We start from the raw sequence: 17,315 nt of genomic DNA on the forward strand, positions 1-17,315 counted from the left end.
TTTAGGGATTTGAAATTATAAATACAAAATTAGAAACAACAGTTAATATTAATTTCGAATGAGAAAATACATCACAATAAATGTCTGAATCCTTGGAGATTCAAGACTCTTTCTTCTGAGATCTCTTTTAGGCAATTTATCGGAAATAGAAGCATAGGAATGTTTCCCCGTTACAACCTGGCTACCCCTCCTCTCCTGGCACAAGTTGAACTCCCTGCACCCACAGGGGCCCTGAAGCAAACTTCATTTGCTTCTGCACAAATCCACCCCTGGTGCCTACAGCCCGCCCCTCCAGGACTAACTGAACTAGCCAGTCCCTCCTTCCACCAGTCCCGAACTTTGCTAGTCTGCCTTGCACCCCTTCACAGCATAGCATGGCTACTTTGAACAATCTGAAGCTAGGTCCTGATGCCTATTGTAAAACTGGCTCATCACGGCCCTACACCAGATTCCTAGATGTCAGGCTCCATGCTAGACACTTGAGGAAGACGTATCATCCCCGTTTTACAACAAGAAAAATGAGGCTGCGGAGACTGGTTTCATCCCTAAGGCCACACAGCCAATAAAGGACAAAACCAGGATTCAACTGGTGCAGCTGGAAGAGAGGGAGGGAAGAAATCAAAGCAAACATCACTTTCCCTGTTACATGGAGGACACTCCAGGGAATGGACTCACAGTTATGGAGGCTGACAAGTCTCAAGACCAGCAGTCAGCAAGCTGGAAACTCAGGAGAGCCAGTGGTGTGGTTTCAGTCCAAAAGTCATCAGGCTCAAGTCCCAGGAAGAAGTGATATTTCAGTTCAAGTACAAAGGCAGGAGACAACCAATATCCCAGCTCAAGGCAGTCAGGCAGGAAGAATTCTCCCTTATTTGTGGGAGGATCAGTCTTTTTGTTCTATTCAGACCTTCAACTGATTGGATGAGGCTACCCACATTGGGAAGTGCAATCTGCTTAGCTCAGGCTCCAGCTTCTTCCAGAAACACTCTCATAGACATGCCCAGAATACACACCATGACCCAGTCAAGTTGACACAGAAAATTGACCGTCAGACCCTCTGACTTAAGCTATAGAAGGACAGGTCCAAATCAGGAAAAAAACTTACTGTGACCAAATTAGTACCACTTTGGGTGCCAAGAAAATGCCAAATATTGCCCCATAAATACTATGGTTCCTTAACACGATCTCATCTTAATCTGAAGTACATGCGAGTAACATACGCAGTTATATTCATGGCACTTATCAGTGGCACTGTATGAGATACTTCATGAAAATTTACTGGAAATACTGTGAGTCCCACCATGTTAACCATGTTTTTAATTTTCTATGTTGTATGATTGACATTTTGGGGCTTCGTTAATCCTAAAAGACTGCACCAACGATAGCTGACTCCTTGAAGACAGTAAACCACTTGCCTGGGAGCACATCTTTCTTAAGTAAATCAACCCACCCCAGACCCATACTTGAGTCACTTCCTCCATCTGGCTTTTACATTCCGGAAGGCGTTATTCCTCTGCCCTAACCATCCCAGGTCAGATATCAGACAACTAGGGCAGCCCTTACCCCAGAGCCCACTAAAATTATTCAAAATAGCCAATCCCAAACGTGCTGAGCCTGTTCCCTGTGCCTCACAAATTTTATCCTCAAATTTTCTGCCTCCTAACCAACCTTGTGGCTTCCCAGGTGGCCCAACGTGATACTATGCCTCCTGTTCCTAGGGAACTTCAGTAAAACCATCTTCCTTCTTGACATTCATCTCCCAGTGTGTTTACCTTCCCATACCTGATTAAAACAAAACCCAGGTACATTTTAATTCACCTACATTAAAATGCATTCACTGACTGTTCAGATGGAAGATTTTATATGTTTAACAAATTTTTGTTCTGCTCCTTTTTACATATCCACTAAACTTTCCAGTGACATTTTAAAAGTAATTTAATTGCATATTACTGTAGAATGTTATAATTATGGGTGAGTGGGCCAAATTCTTGCAACTAAATAACATAGCTACAGTATGAATTTTTAGTGCAATAATTACTCTGGAAGAATATAGCCTCCGGCCCTCCTTTCTTTTGTCACACTCTATCACCTGCTGTATTGAAACTTCAGATAGCTTCTCCACCAAGGAAAGTTTTCATATCTCTTTTACCCGTTAACCTAGATGAAGGGAAAGTATCATCAGCCAGAAGTGCTCAGAAAGGTGTTTAAAGAAGGAATCTTCTACAGCATACAAATATATGTGCAAATTAAGATTTATACTTATACTGAACTGGTCTCAATCACACAGTGGCTAAATTTGCAGAACCAGAAATCAGGACACCAAACCGAAGCTATATTTTTATTTACATATTTCCTATACAAATGCAAATTAAATTACATTTTGCAATGCTAAATGTTTAAGTATATATTTACGGAAAGAATAGAGTGACATGCAATCTGCGTGGTCACAATTCTGCTGTGTCTAAGAATGTTTCCACAAGTATTCACTGAGTACTACATACAAGGACCTGTGCTAATGGACAAATGTCCCCACCCCAGTCCTGGTCCCATTCCCAGTCTATTAGCTTTAGGTGCTAAGGGAAGAACAGCAGAGTTTGCCAGCTACTGATAATGTAGGCCAAGAATAAGGTGCTCCAAATTTCAGGGGAAAGTTTTTTTAATGTTAAAAGGTATAATTTAAATATTAGAATGGTAAGGATAGTTAGACGTGTGCACCACTCTCTCTTTCCAGCTTGAATTGTATCTCGCGCTCTGTGTTTTCCTCCATACTCAATATAGTTTTTTAATGAATTAAGTTGCACCTTCATTCATGTGCATACATCTGACATGTAAAGGTAGTGAATAAATCCATCTATCTATTAATTCATTCAATGATCGGAATGATTGTGTCTCCCAGATATTCATATGTTGAAATCCTAACCACCAATATGATGGTATTAGTAGGTGGGGCCTTTGGGAGGTGAGTAGGTCATGAGGGTGGAGCCCTCAGGAATGGGATTAGTGTCCTTATAAAAGAGACCCCAGAGAGATCCTGCACCCCTTCTACTGTGTGAGGATACAGGGGAAAGGCATCAACTATGAACTGGGAAGAGGGTCCTTGCCCAGCCATGCTGGCACCTTGACCTTGGACTTCCCAGCCTCCAGAACTGTAAGAAATAAATTTCTACTGTTTATAAGGTACCCAGTCTGTTGTATTTTTCATAGCAGCTCAAACGGGCTACAGCGGTTATTGAGATCCTTCACTGTGCCAGGTGCTGTGCTAGGAGCTGGGGGGGAAAACAGTGAATATGTCACATCCCTGTGCTAACAGAGCTTACATCCTAGTGGAATGGAGTACATATGAGTCCCTCATCCCTCCTGAAATGCTCTTTCTTGTTTCCTGTCTTAGCCATGGCCCAAAGTCCAGCCCAAGTCACAGCTTCTCTAGTCCCTCCAGCCCAGGGTGATTCTACAAGTCCTATACCTATCTTGACCTTCTTGGAAATTTCTTGTGGTCACTGTTATTTGTTGGCATTTTATTGCATCTATTTTCCCAAAGAGACTGAAACCTCTTGGTGGTTTCAGCCTCTGGTTCTAGACTCTGGTCCTGTCTAGCCCCACTGACACGCGTGGAGTATTTGGGCCCTTCTTGTCATCCCCTGGGGTGGTCCAGAGAGTTGGCATAGCAGGCAGAAAACCTCTGCCATGTAGATCTCTCTGGCCACCTCTTCAGGAACAGTTGCAAAAAATGAAGTAGCTTTATTTTTCAACACCTACATCATCTCTGGATTAGTGGAAGGAGAGTTGGGGTTGGCTTCCAAAAATCTGGGTGTATATTTCATCTTAAACTGAACTAGCAGAAGCAAAGCACAATGTAATTAGTATCAGCTCAACACCTTAGGTGTTTTGATGAGAGAAGGAATAATCGATGAAAGCTTGGTGAAACAGACAGAGCAGAAGGTAAAGGACTGGTGGGATTTTGACAGCGGAAATGCTATGGGAGGTACACCGAGAGGAAAGAATAGCCGAAGTAAATGAATCAAAGAGATGACGACTGCCCTCCAGCTCTCGCTCCAGCCTTCTCTGCCCTGTTGTGAGCCCTGAGAGCTGACCTGTAAGGTGGGCATCCACTGGTCCTCTGGCTTCCAGTTGGGGTCCACCAATGGGGAGGCACCAGTATATTGGAGAATGGAAAGAGAGTAAGATTAGGATATTTATTCCTCAGACCCCCGCTGCTGAGCCTCAGCTGTAGGCTGTATCCCAGAGGCCTTGGCTCCTGTGGGGTGGCCCTCTCCTCAGCTACAGCTCTTTCTCGGGGTTCTGGTAGTCACTCCCTCTACTTGCCTCTTCAAGCCCCAAAGCAACACAATTGCTTCATCACTCTTATTGGTTCCCTTTAACCCTGCCCTTTGTAAATAGTTATTTCATTAAACCTTTCTTAATAACATGTTCCAGTGTGTCAACTGTTTCCCAGAGATCCTGACTAAGATGGCAAGGCCCAGAGTATGTTTGGGCAATGGACGTTCAACCAGATTTGACTGATGTTGAGAAAAGTAGACAAGAAAAAAATATTCCAGCCCAATTATAAAAAGCCATGCTAGGGCATTGAAAAAACTCAAAGTTATGAGAAGATAGAGAACAAAGGGGGTGGCTCTGAGACAATGCATCTAGTGTCAGGGAGCAAATTAAATTGGAGGAGAAAAAAAACCAGTCCTGGAAGTCAGTTAGGAGACGAGGGCAGTGGTCCAGATGGTGCAGTGGTGATACGGGTCTGATTAGGTGCTAGCATTAGAAATACAAATAAAGATTCAGATAAGACCCGAGGCAGGAGAAAGAGAATGATTGGATGAGAGACAGGAAGGGCCCTGGGAGGAAAAAAAAAGTCATCCAGGCAGCTGAAGAGAGAGGAATTCCATGGGCAGAAACAGCAGTCAAGGCAAGGGCCTATCTGGAATAGTTTGGGACATTTGAGTCGTCTAAGGGTTGGGAAGTGGAATCACCTAGAATGAGCATCGCATACCTGTGGTCAAGGAGGAGGGCAGCCTACAGCAGACGTCCACCGGGAAGAGGGTGAAACAAGGTTGGATAGGCATGTGTAAGCAAAGTTGTGGTTTGGGAGCTTAACCCTAAATGATCATAATCCTGTCTAGGGATCACACAGTAGCCAGCTGCAGGACAAACGCAGACCAGAGCTGTGTTTTGTTTGGCTCGTGCTATTTTCTTAAATTTTGAATTAGTGCCAACATGAAAACTTTGGGTATCTCACCAAAAAAAGTCTAGATTGTTGGCCTTTCTGACAACACCGGGCCCACCTTCTCAGAACATGTGAACACTTGGCTGGAACTAAGCAGTCACTGCCCATCTAGATCCTGCAGGAGGTTCCCGTTCCCCACAACCCCACTCGGCCTATACCACTCATTTATGTCACCTGCTTAGCCCTGGCCTGCATTTGAGCTCATGATCCCTGCTAACGGCAATGAGAGTCCTTAGAAGTTCTTAACAAAACCGATGTCTTTGACGACACCCCCCCCCCCACCCCCGGGAAAGTTGAGAGGATGAATTGGAGCAATTCAGTTAAGTTCAGCATTTTTGAGTGTGTACTATGTGTCGGGCCTTGTGCTAGGCACTACAGAGCCTGTGATGAATACGAAGAAAGAGTCTGTCTATTGTGTAACAGGAACGATTAGGAATATGAAGACCCACTAAGTGGCTGTTTCAGAAATTCTGGCACCAGCGAGGGCTTAAGGGAAACAATGAGAACAGAGGTGGAGGTGTAAATGCACAACACATGTTGAAGGAATCTCTGTGACAAATTAGCTATAGCGGATAAAGAAGGCAGACTGTGAACTGTGACCTTGTTCCAGTGGCTATAACAAAGAGAAGGTGTAACAATACTGGATTACTCCAAGTGCAGTAAAGGTCCAAAGCAGGGTGAGAGAGAAGGAACTGAGAATAGAACGAGAGGTGTGCTACGGAGGGGTTGCACAGGCTGCACCCTTCCTCTTGGCACACCTGCTCTTGAGTAATGGCAGTGCTATCGTTGCCGGCGTGTTCAGAAATTGGATTACTGTATCGTTAACAAATAAAGAAAATGGAACAATCTTCATTTAGTCCTGCAGGGCCCAGTTGGAACTCTACCTCTGAACCTGTTTAAATATAATTAAATATTTGTTTAAATATTAAGCTGTGAAGTAAGGCTTTGGTAGTGGACCAGGAGCAAATCATCCAGGAAACAGAAACACAATCGTATACAGCGCCTCGATGATTCAGGGTTTACAACCACACTGGGGTTCTTTAGTTCCTTAACTCTCTGGGGCAGACTGCAGGAATTTTCTTTAAAGAGTTACCGATTTAAGAGTTACTAATGAGGACTTTACAATGAAACCATGGCTCCCTTTGCTGCTGAGAAATTTCCTACCACTGTCCCTAGCCTAAACTCATTTTACAATCAGGAAGCCTTACAATAGAGAGGTCTGACAATTTCACTAAGCCATACATTTGCTGAGCAAAAAGTAAGAATTATATTTACAGAATGAAAACTATCGTATTGTGGCTCCAGGAAAGGAAATAATGTCAGGCAATTGAATTATTCCAACTAAAAGTTAAAGGTTTTGACTGAATTATATACATGGGGAAGTGCCTTGTTTTTCTGCTTGCTTTAACCAGTGGGATCTTGACCACTTATGTCCTAGCATATAAAGCATCACAGTTCAGCTCCCTTTCAACTCCATCATTCACAGTTGGCCTGGAGTCAAGTATTTTGAAAGTGTCCTTTCCATGTCTGCATATGCTTATGTGTGCCGATCCCCAAAGTATAGAACACAACACACTGGAGAGGGAGGCCTCATATGGAATTAATTTGTTCCCAGTCACACAGCAGGGATCAGCCTAGGCCTTGTCTCCTGACTCTGTTCAATGATCACAATGAAATTACTTACCAGCCTCAGGAGAGCTGGGATTCCCACTCAGAGTCTCACGTACAAAAGGACTCTGAAGGGTGGATGGGGTTTCCTCATACACAAGGACTGGCCAATTAGTCAGGCATATTATTCCCTGAGGTCTTAATGCAATGAGAAAAGAATCTTTCATTACAAGTTATACATCTGTTGTTCGACAATAATTGAAGAGATGCCAAACTCAATCCTTTAGTGTTTAGGAACAGAATGAAGGACAGGCAAGGTAACAGGTGTGCCAGGTTCCCTAAGGTCCTGTCTTCCCGATGTCTGACTAAATGACACAGTTCCCAGTCCTGCCGAAGCTTTGTCTGAGGGTGTGTTAGGAGTCAGAAGACCCAGGTCCACATCCCAGGTAGGGCTCGTCCTTAACCATTCTGGGGCATGCTTTCTTCATCAAAAGATAAAGAATTGCACCGGATGGCTTCAAAGGTCCCTTCCTTTTCTAAAACTCTGTCATCCTCTACATGAGGGGGAAAGGGAAGTGGAGGTTCACAAGCAGGTACTCAAATTGTTCTACTAACATCTCAGACTGATCAGAACTGGAAATTATTGCAGTAAAGAATGACAAGTGTTTATATAACCAGGCCTCCTCCTGGTGTCTCTTCCTCTTCTTAGAAAGACACCAGTCAAATGGGATTACAGCTCCACCATTAGGATTTCATCATTCACCCTTAATTACCTTTTAAAAGACCCTATCTCCAAACAGTCACATTCTAAGGTACTGGGGGTTAGGGCTTCAAGATATGAATTTTGAGGGGACAAAATTTAGTTCTTAACACCAGTATTTGCCCTTCCCAAAATTAGAGGCATAGATAACCCCAGTTTGTTCTAAATTTCATGTTCTTTACAAAGTTCTCTCCCTATCTTCCTGCCTCAGTGCAGCACTTTGGGGGATCACAGAGACGGCTGGCTGAACATACTTTCCTTCTTCTTATTAACATCCACAATTGTTGAATTACACAGACTTTTAAAGGCTGGGAATTAAAAAACCACAAATTGGCTTCAGTCCTAGCCTGGGCAGCTTCTAGCAATTTACCCCAACCACTCCTATGTACCAAATCTTCAGGGTCAAAGAGGAGTTATATCACAGTGGGTGGTAGGACAGGGAAAGCTAAAAAGAAAAGAGAAATGTGCATCTATGCCCAGACATGCTTCAACATGGGTCTGTCTCCATTCCCTCCTTATATGACACTTCCTGTGTTACAATCTAACAGATGAATAAGCCTGGACACAGGCAAGATGGAGAACTTGTTCAGCAAAGGAATCCTCACTTTCATTTTTCTCTGGCAGAACACCAGCCACACAGACCCCGACACACAGAGCCATGGGCCATGACCAACATTTCAAGCACTTCAGCTCCAAATGTGTTTATATATTTGGTCAGCCAATTAAAAAAAAAATCCCAAATTTTAAACAGTTATTTCTCAAAGCACCAGCTGTCTCTTTGATGAATTTTTTCAGATGTAACCACAAGCAACCCAGTCCAATCCACTTATTCATTCAAAAAAATATTTATTGAGTATATTCCATGCACCAGGATTGGAGATATAACGGTGATGGCCATAAGCTTGCAGTCCAGTAAGGGAGACAAACAAGTTCTAATGAATAGTACTTATCTTACCCCTCTGTGCAAGGCAGTGCTGGGGTGCTTGAAATACATGGTAAAGCATAATTATCTCCACTGTACAGAGAGGAAGCCAACACACAAAGAAGTTCAAAAGCCAAGCTCACACTGCTGGTCAATGGAAGTGTCAAGACCGGAAGCCATGTCACCTGACTTCCTAGGCAGTGCCCTTTCCACTCTGAGGGGATCTTAACCTGGGGCTCATGAACAGAGATGGAAAAACAGTTTTTCACATCTTTATTTTCATTAACTTCTAACTGAAATTTAACACTTTCTTCATTGTTTATACAGACAACAAACCATGGCAGTATTTAGCAGTATCTATTACTTTGTCACCAAGGAAATCACAGACATTTTCTTATATTACAGGTGTTCCCTATACCTTGAAATATTGTTTATGCTGTTACTACTTCAAAATTATGGTAGCTAGTAAATCCACTGCTAGATCTTGTTATTTAATGCATTATTTTTAAAGGCATATATATTGCTTATAATTATACCATAAATTCTTTTAATATTTGACAAGTGTTTTGGAATTGGAATTTATAATACTGTGCCTTTTATTTTATATCTTTAAAAGTATTGTACTAAGAAGGGGTCCTTAGTCTTCCCAGAACTGCCAAAGGGGTACAAGGCACAAAAATGGGTCAGAACCCTACGTTATAGCAGCCCAGACAAATCCAAAGGTTCGGCTCACTGTGTCTTTGAGCAAGAAGGTAGGTCGGGATTTTTAAAAAGACATAAAGAGGAAAGAAAAGGAACCACAACTCCACCAGAGGACCCTTTCTTTCTCCCCTTTCCGCCTCTTCCTGTTCAGTACGTGCCCTAAATGCTCTTCTCTGCTGATCGCAGCCGCAGCTGACTCGAGTGCACCTCTGAACCACGCGCACTGGCGGTGGATCAATGTGTCCCCGCTGTGGGCAGACAGACTGACGTCAACCTCTGACCCCGGAGGCTGAGCACCCCACCACGCCCAGGGACCGTGCTGAGTGTCACAGTCAACAAGTGAAAGGCGCCAGAAATGCCCACCACCAAAACGGATACTGCGGTTTTTAACCGCCCCTCGCAGCTGGACCTCTGCGCGCCCCGGAGGCCCGACACTCGGAGAAGGAAGCAAGAATCCCAAGACCCAGGTTCCAGACAAGAGCAGCAAAGAGCTGCGGTGCGGGGTGGGGAAGGAAAGTCTGGAGCGGGACGGAAGCCGGGGTAAGGGTCCGCGGGGTCCCAGCTGCGGGAGCAGAGTTAAGCCAACTACCAGCCTCAGGGGTACTCTCTGTACCCGACCGCTCCTCCGCCCCCTGGCCGAGGGCCGGGGATCGGCCTCCCGATGCCTCTTACCTAGCGGCGAGCGTAGCCTCCCGCCACAGCTGTGAGCCCAGCAAAACCTGCCGCTCCCAGCCCGGGCTCCCGGCCTTTGCTGGGGCCCCGCCCGCCCGGCCCCCGGCGGAGACTTGGAGGCGGGGAGAGCGAGGCTCACCCCAAGAAAAGTCCGGAAAGGTTCCGCCGCTGCCCCGCCCGGCGTCGCTGCCCGGGCACCAAGGCCAAGTACAGGTTACACCCGGGCTTTATGAGCACACAGAGGGCGGAGCAGAGACGCGGGTCCAGCCGGCCCGAGCGCTGCCCACTGGTCAGACTCGCCCTCTCCTCCCAGCACACCCCGGAGAATGGCCGGGCGCCCTGGGGCGCGACAGCGGAGGGCTAGGAGGCCAACTGTCGCTGTCCCCTTCGCCCAGCGGGGTAGCAACAGCAATGAGTGGGCAAAGGTGCAGGCAGACCTGTGGATAGAAGCGCTACGATTAATAGTTTGTATCGGGTCCTCCAGAGCCGTCCTGTGCGTCTCACCTGGTTTCCACGACTGCCCGGGGAGATTGCTGTTCCCGCACTCATTTCACAGATAAGACAGCCAAGACTCGGAGAAGCCCAGGGACTCGCTTTGGTAAGCGCAGGGGTAAGGCCAGGGTCTGTTGGCTTTCAGCCACTGCCCTCCACACGTCCTACTTTCATGACCACATTTTTCAACTGGCTGCTCTTTCTAGGTGAGTGTAAGTAAATGGTTCTCCACAATATCAGATCCAACAGCCCCTTTCAATAATAAATACAGGCTGTCCCAAAAGTCTTACTGCAATTTTAAGCCTTATTAGTAACTTCACGTGTTACAAACTTTCCCCCAAAACAACCCTTGAAAGTATGTTTACATTTCTTTTACATCTATTTTGTTTTGGTGACTTTTGAATGATTTTAAAATTTTTTTTGTTCCAAGCAACGTTTTCTATCTTCAATCAGAGGGACCGCCTGAATCTATGATAAAGTCACTATGAACACAGTAGCTACAAATGCAGACTGTAGACTTTTGTTGGCAACTCAGTTCCACCTGCAGCATTGCTTCTGTGACATGATTTTCTGAAATGGGGAACAACTCTGGTAAAGAAGCTCTGAACAAAATAATCCCTGTTTTTCCAACTGATGCATTCCTGGAAATTTCAGTATATTAGAGCCATGCAATATTGAATATTTGTAATTATCTGAGCTAACATCCAATTTATTTTATTAAAAAAAAAGTTTTTTCATACTTGACTTGGGGCAAGAGCTGGGGAAACCAGGAATCATGCAGGACTCATGACAATTAATTATTGTATGGCACTGTCCACACAGCACAGGATGTTGGCATCCCTGGCTCCCACCATCTAAAGGCCAATAGATTATGTTCCAATCATCCTGACAAACAAAAATGCCCCACCCCACATCCCAGTCCCATTACCCTCCCCATCCCAGTGAAGCAGCCCTGGCTTAGAAGGGAAGGCTGCAGGCAAGAAAGAATCACAGGAGATGTGCTGTTTGCTGGATGGTTTGAGGTTGGCGGGTGTGGAATCAGATTCAGTTAAGAAATGTGTCCTGAGCTTATCTCACATACTGGGGACTTCTACATGTATTCATTCTATTATCTCACCTAAGACCCTCCCTTCTTCTGTGAAAAGTGGGGACTGTAACATCAGACAGCCAGGAAGGGGGCTGAGAGTTTACTTACTCGCGCAGTTGCTCTTTCATCTATCTGATGGATATTCCGAGTGCCCACCTGCTACGTGTCAAGCAAGCCCTGTGCCTGCTGCCTGGTCATACATATACTGCTGACAAACCCTAACCCACCCATGTGGGGCTTGCAAAGTAATGAAAGTGCACACCTGGGGAGATGGGATTACTAGGAGACACATCATTTTAAAAAAAGGTGGGGAAAGAAAATGATAGAAGGGGCTGGCATTAAGGAACACACCCCAATTCACCATCCTAGGGAAGGAAAAGCAAATCAGCAGGGCTCTGGGAAGACGCCATGCAGACTCTGAGCAGGAAGGGCTGGCAACAGAAATGCATGGGACTAGGGCATGGAACAGAGAAAGGGACCCTCTGAAGAACAGAAGGCAGGTGAAACCACAAGGTAAAGAGACTGTTCCTGCAGGCATGCAACTTTCAACAGTACCCTCTGCTTTGCCCAATCAGCAAGCCCCTTCCCCCATCCTTTCCCTGTCGCAAATTTTCCCCTGGGTGAGTGAGTAGGTACAGAAGCAGTTCACCCCTGGCCACAGCAAACTCTCCCTAGCTCAGAGAGCAGCCCAGCTAAGGTGACACCAGCTTCTGAGGAGCTGCAGGGAGACTTGTGGGTTGAGTTCCTACTATGCCCCTACTAAAGGGACCAAGCAGCACACACAGTGTTCAGCCTGCCAGACCACCAGGCAGTCTCAGAACCGGAGATGGGTGGGCAAATGGCATGATGATTGTGTATTATGCCAGATTATTTTTTTTTACAGTGAAAACTTTTTATACTTAGAATTAGCCAGCTGGACTATTTAAATAATCCCAATTTTGTTGGCAACATCCAAAGCATCCTAGTCAGGAACCCGTCAAACACATGCCTTCTTCTCTCCATCAGGCCTGATCAGGGTGTTGACCTTGGCCTTGTCAATGTCACAGAGCTTCTTCCCAGCCTGTCGGATCTGGTGCGTGTTGGCCTTGACATCCACAATGAACACAAGTGTATGTTGTCTTCTATCTTCTTCATGGCTGAGTAAGTCGTCAGGGGGAACTTGATGATGGCAGAGTGGTCGAGCTTGTTTCTCCTAGGGTGCTCTTCTGAGGATATTTGGGCTGCCTTCCGAGCCGCAGTGTCTTGGGCCTTCGGAAGGTGGGTGATAGGCTGATCTTCCTTTTTTGTGGCTGTGGATGCCTTTCAGCTCTGCTTTCTTTGTCTTCAAAGCATTTGCTTTGGATTCGGCTTTGGGAGGGACAGGGGTTTCCTTCTTCACTTTTGGCACCATCTTCATGAAAAAGCTATGCCAGATTCTTTAAAGGCAGTCCCAACACCTCTTAAATGTGCTGTTTTTCTCACAACCATCCTGCATATCAAATAATAACTAAAATCACTGTCAGCCTATAGGGTAACTAGAATTTCCTCATCTGTTACATACTAGAAGATGAAGTTGTTTTTCAGACCACAATCACTAATGTATATGGAGGTGCTTCACTACAAAGACTCTATCCCATCAGCATTCTTGGTTGCAAGCAAGAAACCGCTCTGGATAACTTACGTAGAAAAGGGATATTAAAGGCTCTCAGGGTTTCACAGAACCATCAAAATGATGGAGTAATGATGGCAGGAAAAGTGGACAGGAATCAGGACAGCTAGCTTTGCAGAATCAAAAAGCAGAAATCACAACACCATCTTTTAGCAGGAAAAGTCTGGCCAACCCCAGAATACTCCCACTGCCTTCACAAATGACTTTAGAGAGCAACACAAATATAAAGGGAGTAAGAATTCAGGTCCTCAGGGGGTGTGTCCAGTGACCAAATCTATGCCAAAGGCCAGCATCATAGTGTTTATTCTTCTAGCATATCCTCGAGGTAGAAGGACACATTTCATCTCTTTTATAGATGAGAAAATTTAGGCAAAAAGAATTGGCCAAAACTGAGTTTGAAACTAAGTTTCTGAGAAAGACTTGATTCCAGATTCGGTATTTTTCCTGCACCCTGGGAGACCCTTCTGGATGGAGTCTGAGCCTGCCTGCGCCACACCCTTGCTCTACAGCACTAATATATACTATACCTGACATAGAATAAGCATTCAGTAAATGGTAGGTAATAAATGGTAATTACTAAAGTAACTACAGGATTATAGTTATTATTGTTATCCAATGTTATACTAAGTCCTGAAGACAAAAAAGTTCAATATGCCTGTCCTAAGATAAACACAACAGTATGAATATTGGAGCTGGTGTATGAATATTAGATCTAATTTCTCAAAAATGGGAGTTGAGATGTAGAAAAGCTGACTATTTACTGTATAGGCAGATGTACTGCACTGCAAAGTGCCCCTTAGACATAAAAACAACCTGAGAGTGGGAGTGTTATTCCCAAGAGATGAAGCCAACAGTGGGGGAGGCCCCAATCTATCCTCCAGGGCAAATAAATGCTTGTCGGTGTTCCTCCTGCCTCAAAAGTACCACCAGGCTCCCCAGAAAAATGCTAAGTGCCCAGAACCTCAGCTGTGCAATTTCATAGCCCCCCCAGAGCTCCCCTCTGGATGGACTTTTCCTGTTTTCAAAACACGCATAGAAAAGAGACAGATGAACTAGTAGAATTGCTACTTACTCCTTAGATCCTCATACTCTCCCCAACTCCTCAGTTTTTCATCGAATACTAGCCCTCCAGGTGCTTATAAAATGTGAGTTATAAATTTACTGGATTTTTAAGTCTTTGAAGCAGCCTGTTCTAACTCTTTTTTGGTCTTACACCATTCTGTTGAACCCAACACAATTTTATTGGGTGTGAGACATAATGCTAAGCCATAGGGACAAGAAGATGGAGAAGACGCAGTTCCTGCTCTCAGTGGGTTTATATTTTTCTTGGAGAGACACAGTTTTTCACATTATACATCACGTTATGAAGGGGAATAATAAGTAACCATGACATAAAGTGCCAAAGGAACGGAGACTGAGAATGGTGGGGCTCGCTGCTGGTACTAAGGCAGGTGTGGGGAGAAGTATCTGAAAGGACCCCACACTGACAGAGCCAGCCGTCAGCTACAAAGGAGCCCCTCCCACTCACCAGCTCTTGCTCTGGATGGTGCAGTACCTGCCACAGCCAGGGCATCCCAGGGTCATGGCCCACTCCCACACCTCTACTTGAAGTAGATTCCTGGTTGGATGCTCTGCTATATGCGACTCCATACCAGTGAATCAGACATTCATTAAGCCTCCAGTAGAAATGCTGGCTGAGGCTCTGTGGGCAGGAAAAATAGACAATACTCATTTACAGTTTGCCTCAGGGTTATGTTAACTCTCCCACCTCCCATAATACAGCCTGAGAGAGCTGGAACTTAGATAGCCAAGAGAATATCACACCAGTCCATTACACTGATATCAAGCTGATTGGACAGGACAAGTGAGAGGGGGCTAGTATGCCAGAGGTCTCAGTAAGATGCGTGCACTTCAGAGGATGGGAAATGATAGCCCTACGAGGAGTCAGAAACAGGCCATTTCACTTACTATCTAGCCCTTTTGAAATTTACTATCTAGCCCTTTACCTTAAAAGTTTACTGACCCGTTATAGATGCTAAGGAGCAGCCTTGCCAACAACTGTCTGCCTATTTTGCCCCTAGGTGCAAAACTGACACCATTAACCATCTTCATAACTTCCTACTGGTAAAGCCCATTATGACTGCCCTCCAACCTTGCCTTTGGGAAAGGTAACTATGGCCTGTTGGCTTCTGGCAGTTAAGAGCCACCTCCTGGCCTCTCTCTCCCCACGGATGTTAACAAACTCAGTTTGTAACCATCTCTCTCCATCCATCATCCCTGGCCTTAGAGATATTGGTATTCCTCCCACCAGCGAATGTGGATGGCTTGGTGAATGGTGTGTCCTCTGTGCCCTTTCATGGGATGTATTCTGTGGTGGGTCTTTTGGCCTTAAAGAGCCCTTCCAGCATGTCCTCTTCCCTCAGCTCCTTTATTCCTTCCTGTACTATCTACTGGAATGATAGGGAAGGAAGGAAGGAAGGAAGGAAGGAAGGAAGGAAGGAAGGAAGGAAGGAAGGAAGGAAGGAAGGGTTTCCTAAACTGCCGAGCAGAGCTTCAGTGAAGCCAGTGGGGTGTCCTTGAGCCAGTCATCCATCGGAGAAGTCCCATGTCTCCCAGGAGTGGACCATTAGCAGCCTGTAGGAAGCTTGCTTCCTACAAATGCAGACAGATCTCAGAGCATCGCAGCTGAGCCCTTGGTCAGTTGCGGTCCCTACAGAGGTGTGGAGACATATTCGCATGGTCATCGTAGATGCCCCAAAGATTTGGATGGGTGTGACACAGCCTGCTTTACATCCCAGTCTGCATCTTGAATGACAGGTCTCACCTGTAATGTGGCACAAGCTGCTGCTCAGGATGACACCACTCCTGGCTAGGGGTGAGTCAGTAGAATAAGAGTCTCCAGGGCGGACTGCAGATGGGCAAGGTGACTCATGTACCTCACCTCCTCTCTCCTTGCTATTATACTTTCAATCCAGACAGGAAAGAAGCATCTGCCCTCACTCAGAAGCAATCTCTTCCCTGCTCCCTTATTCTGAGAGGATAACTTCACACAGAGTAAATTCATCTGAGGCCCAGGTTGTGAGGTAAAGAAAGGCCAGAAACATCTCATCTGAGATGAGTGCATCTGCCTGGGCGCTGCCTCTGTGCTGGGCAGATGGACCGGTGCCATTATTAAGTGAAAACAATAGCCCATAAGCCAATGCTCCTGGAGAGAAATGGGATACAAGGTGTCTCATAATGTTAATGCTGGAAGAGTCTTAGGGATCACCTCTTGTCTGCATGTTTACCCTGGAGGGAAACTGAATTGGGAAAATGTAGTTTCAAACCTTATCAAGTGTTCCACACATTTCAAACATCTCACTGTTTAAACAAAAGTTCAGACCATACAGAAAATCCTGACTTACCTAAAAAACTATAGTAATTGAAAATGCTTATGCCAAACTTCAAACCACTGAGACAATACCAGAATCTGTACAACTAGGGGAGCAAAGAGTACCACAAGATGGCAGCATTGTCCCATCTGTGCTCAGGCTATAAATCTAAGCGGTGCTCACCTGCTGAGCCTGCTCTAAAACTGCCGCCTCTTCCTTTTTTTAATATGTACACAGTCGAGTATGGAGTTTTAAAAATTAAGAGTCATTGCTTTGGAGGAATCTTATATATATACATATATAAATACATATAAATACATATATATGTATGTGTGTGTATATATATATATATATATATATATATATAAAATGAATCTAATAAAATCTATAGACTCAATCCTGGGAAACACAAATAAACAAAATTCTTGAGAAATTTATGAGAGTTCATGTCTCCTCCAAAGGTCATCCACAGAAGTCCCTCTCCCAGGGGTCCCAGGACTCCCAGGTTACAAAAATAACAAACCTCACCTAAAATATTCTATTAGTTGCAAAGTTCCATTATTTATAGGCTAAACATCTAGGGATCCTGATGAAGCACTTTCTACCAAACCACTAAAAGTAGTACTACTATCTGAATTCTCAAATAGTGAACAATGTAGTTGGATTATTTCAACTAGAATCTTTTCACATTTTCTATCACTGTTCTGAAAAAGAATTCATGAGTGGACCAGTCATTTTGTGACACAATCTACAGAGAACATTAAGAGGAAGGTGGTAGGAGAGGAAAACAAAGGAGTCGAGTGTTTGAAATAATGTCCATAAA

At 44.8% G+C, this 17,315-nt stretch overlaps 1 protein-coding gene and 1 long non-coding RNA gene across 4 annotated transcripts in view; one reads left to right on the top strand and one right to left on the bottom strand.

Annotated features, from left to right (window-relative positions):
- Positions 1 to 10,171, bottom strand: part of SQOR (sulfide quinone oxidoreductase) — a 40,794-nt gene extending 30,623 nt beyond the window's left edge. Inside the window, exon 1 of one of the 3 annotated variants that reach the window (XM_074327793.1) lies at positions 10,034 to 10,171. The gene's annotated coding sequence lies outside the window, so the exon portion shown is untranslated. Of the gene's footprint in view, positions 1 to 6,914; positions 7,048 to 9,894 lie in introns of those variants that run through there. The other 2 variants (XM_019756666.2, XM_019756669.2) reach the window with 2 other exon arrangements.
- LOC141570591 (uncharacterized) lies at positions 9,539 to 16,735 on the top strand. Its single transcript, XR_012494758.1, has 3 exons — positions 9,539 to 9,762; positions 10,379 to 10,492; positions 12,479 to 16,735. It is a non-coding gene; the product is annotated as an uncharacterized LOC141570591 (long non-coding RNA).
- The last annotated feature ends 580 nt before the right edge of the window (positions 16,736 to 17,315 follow it).

This window comes from Rhinolophus sinicus, linkage group LG03 (assembly GCF_036562045.2).
Source record: "Rhinolophus sinicus isolate RSC01 linkage group LG03, ASM3656204v1, whole genome shotgun sequence".
Taxonomy (NCBI): domain Eukaryota; kingdom Metazoa; phylum Chordata; class Mammalia; order Chiroptera; family Rhinolophidae; genus Rhinolophus; species Rhinolophus sinicus.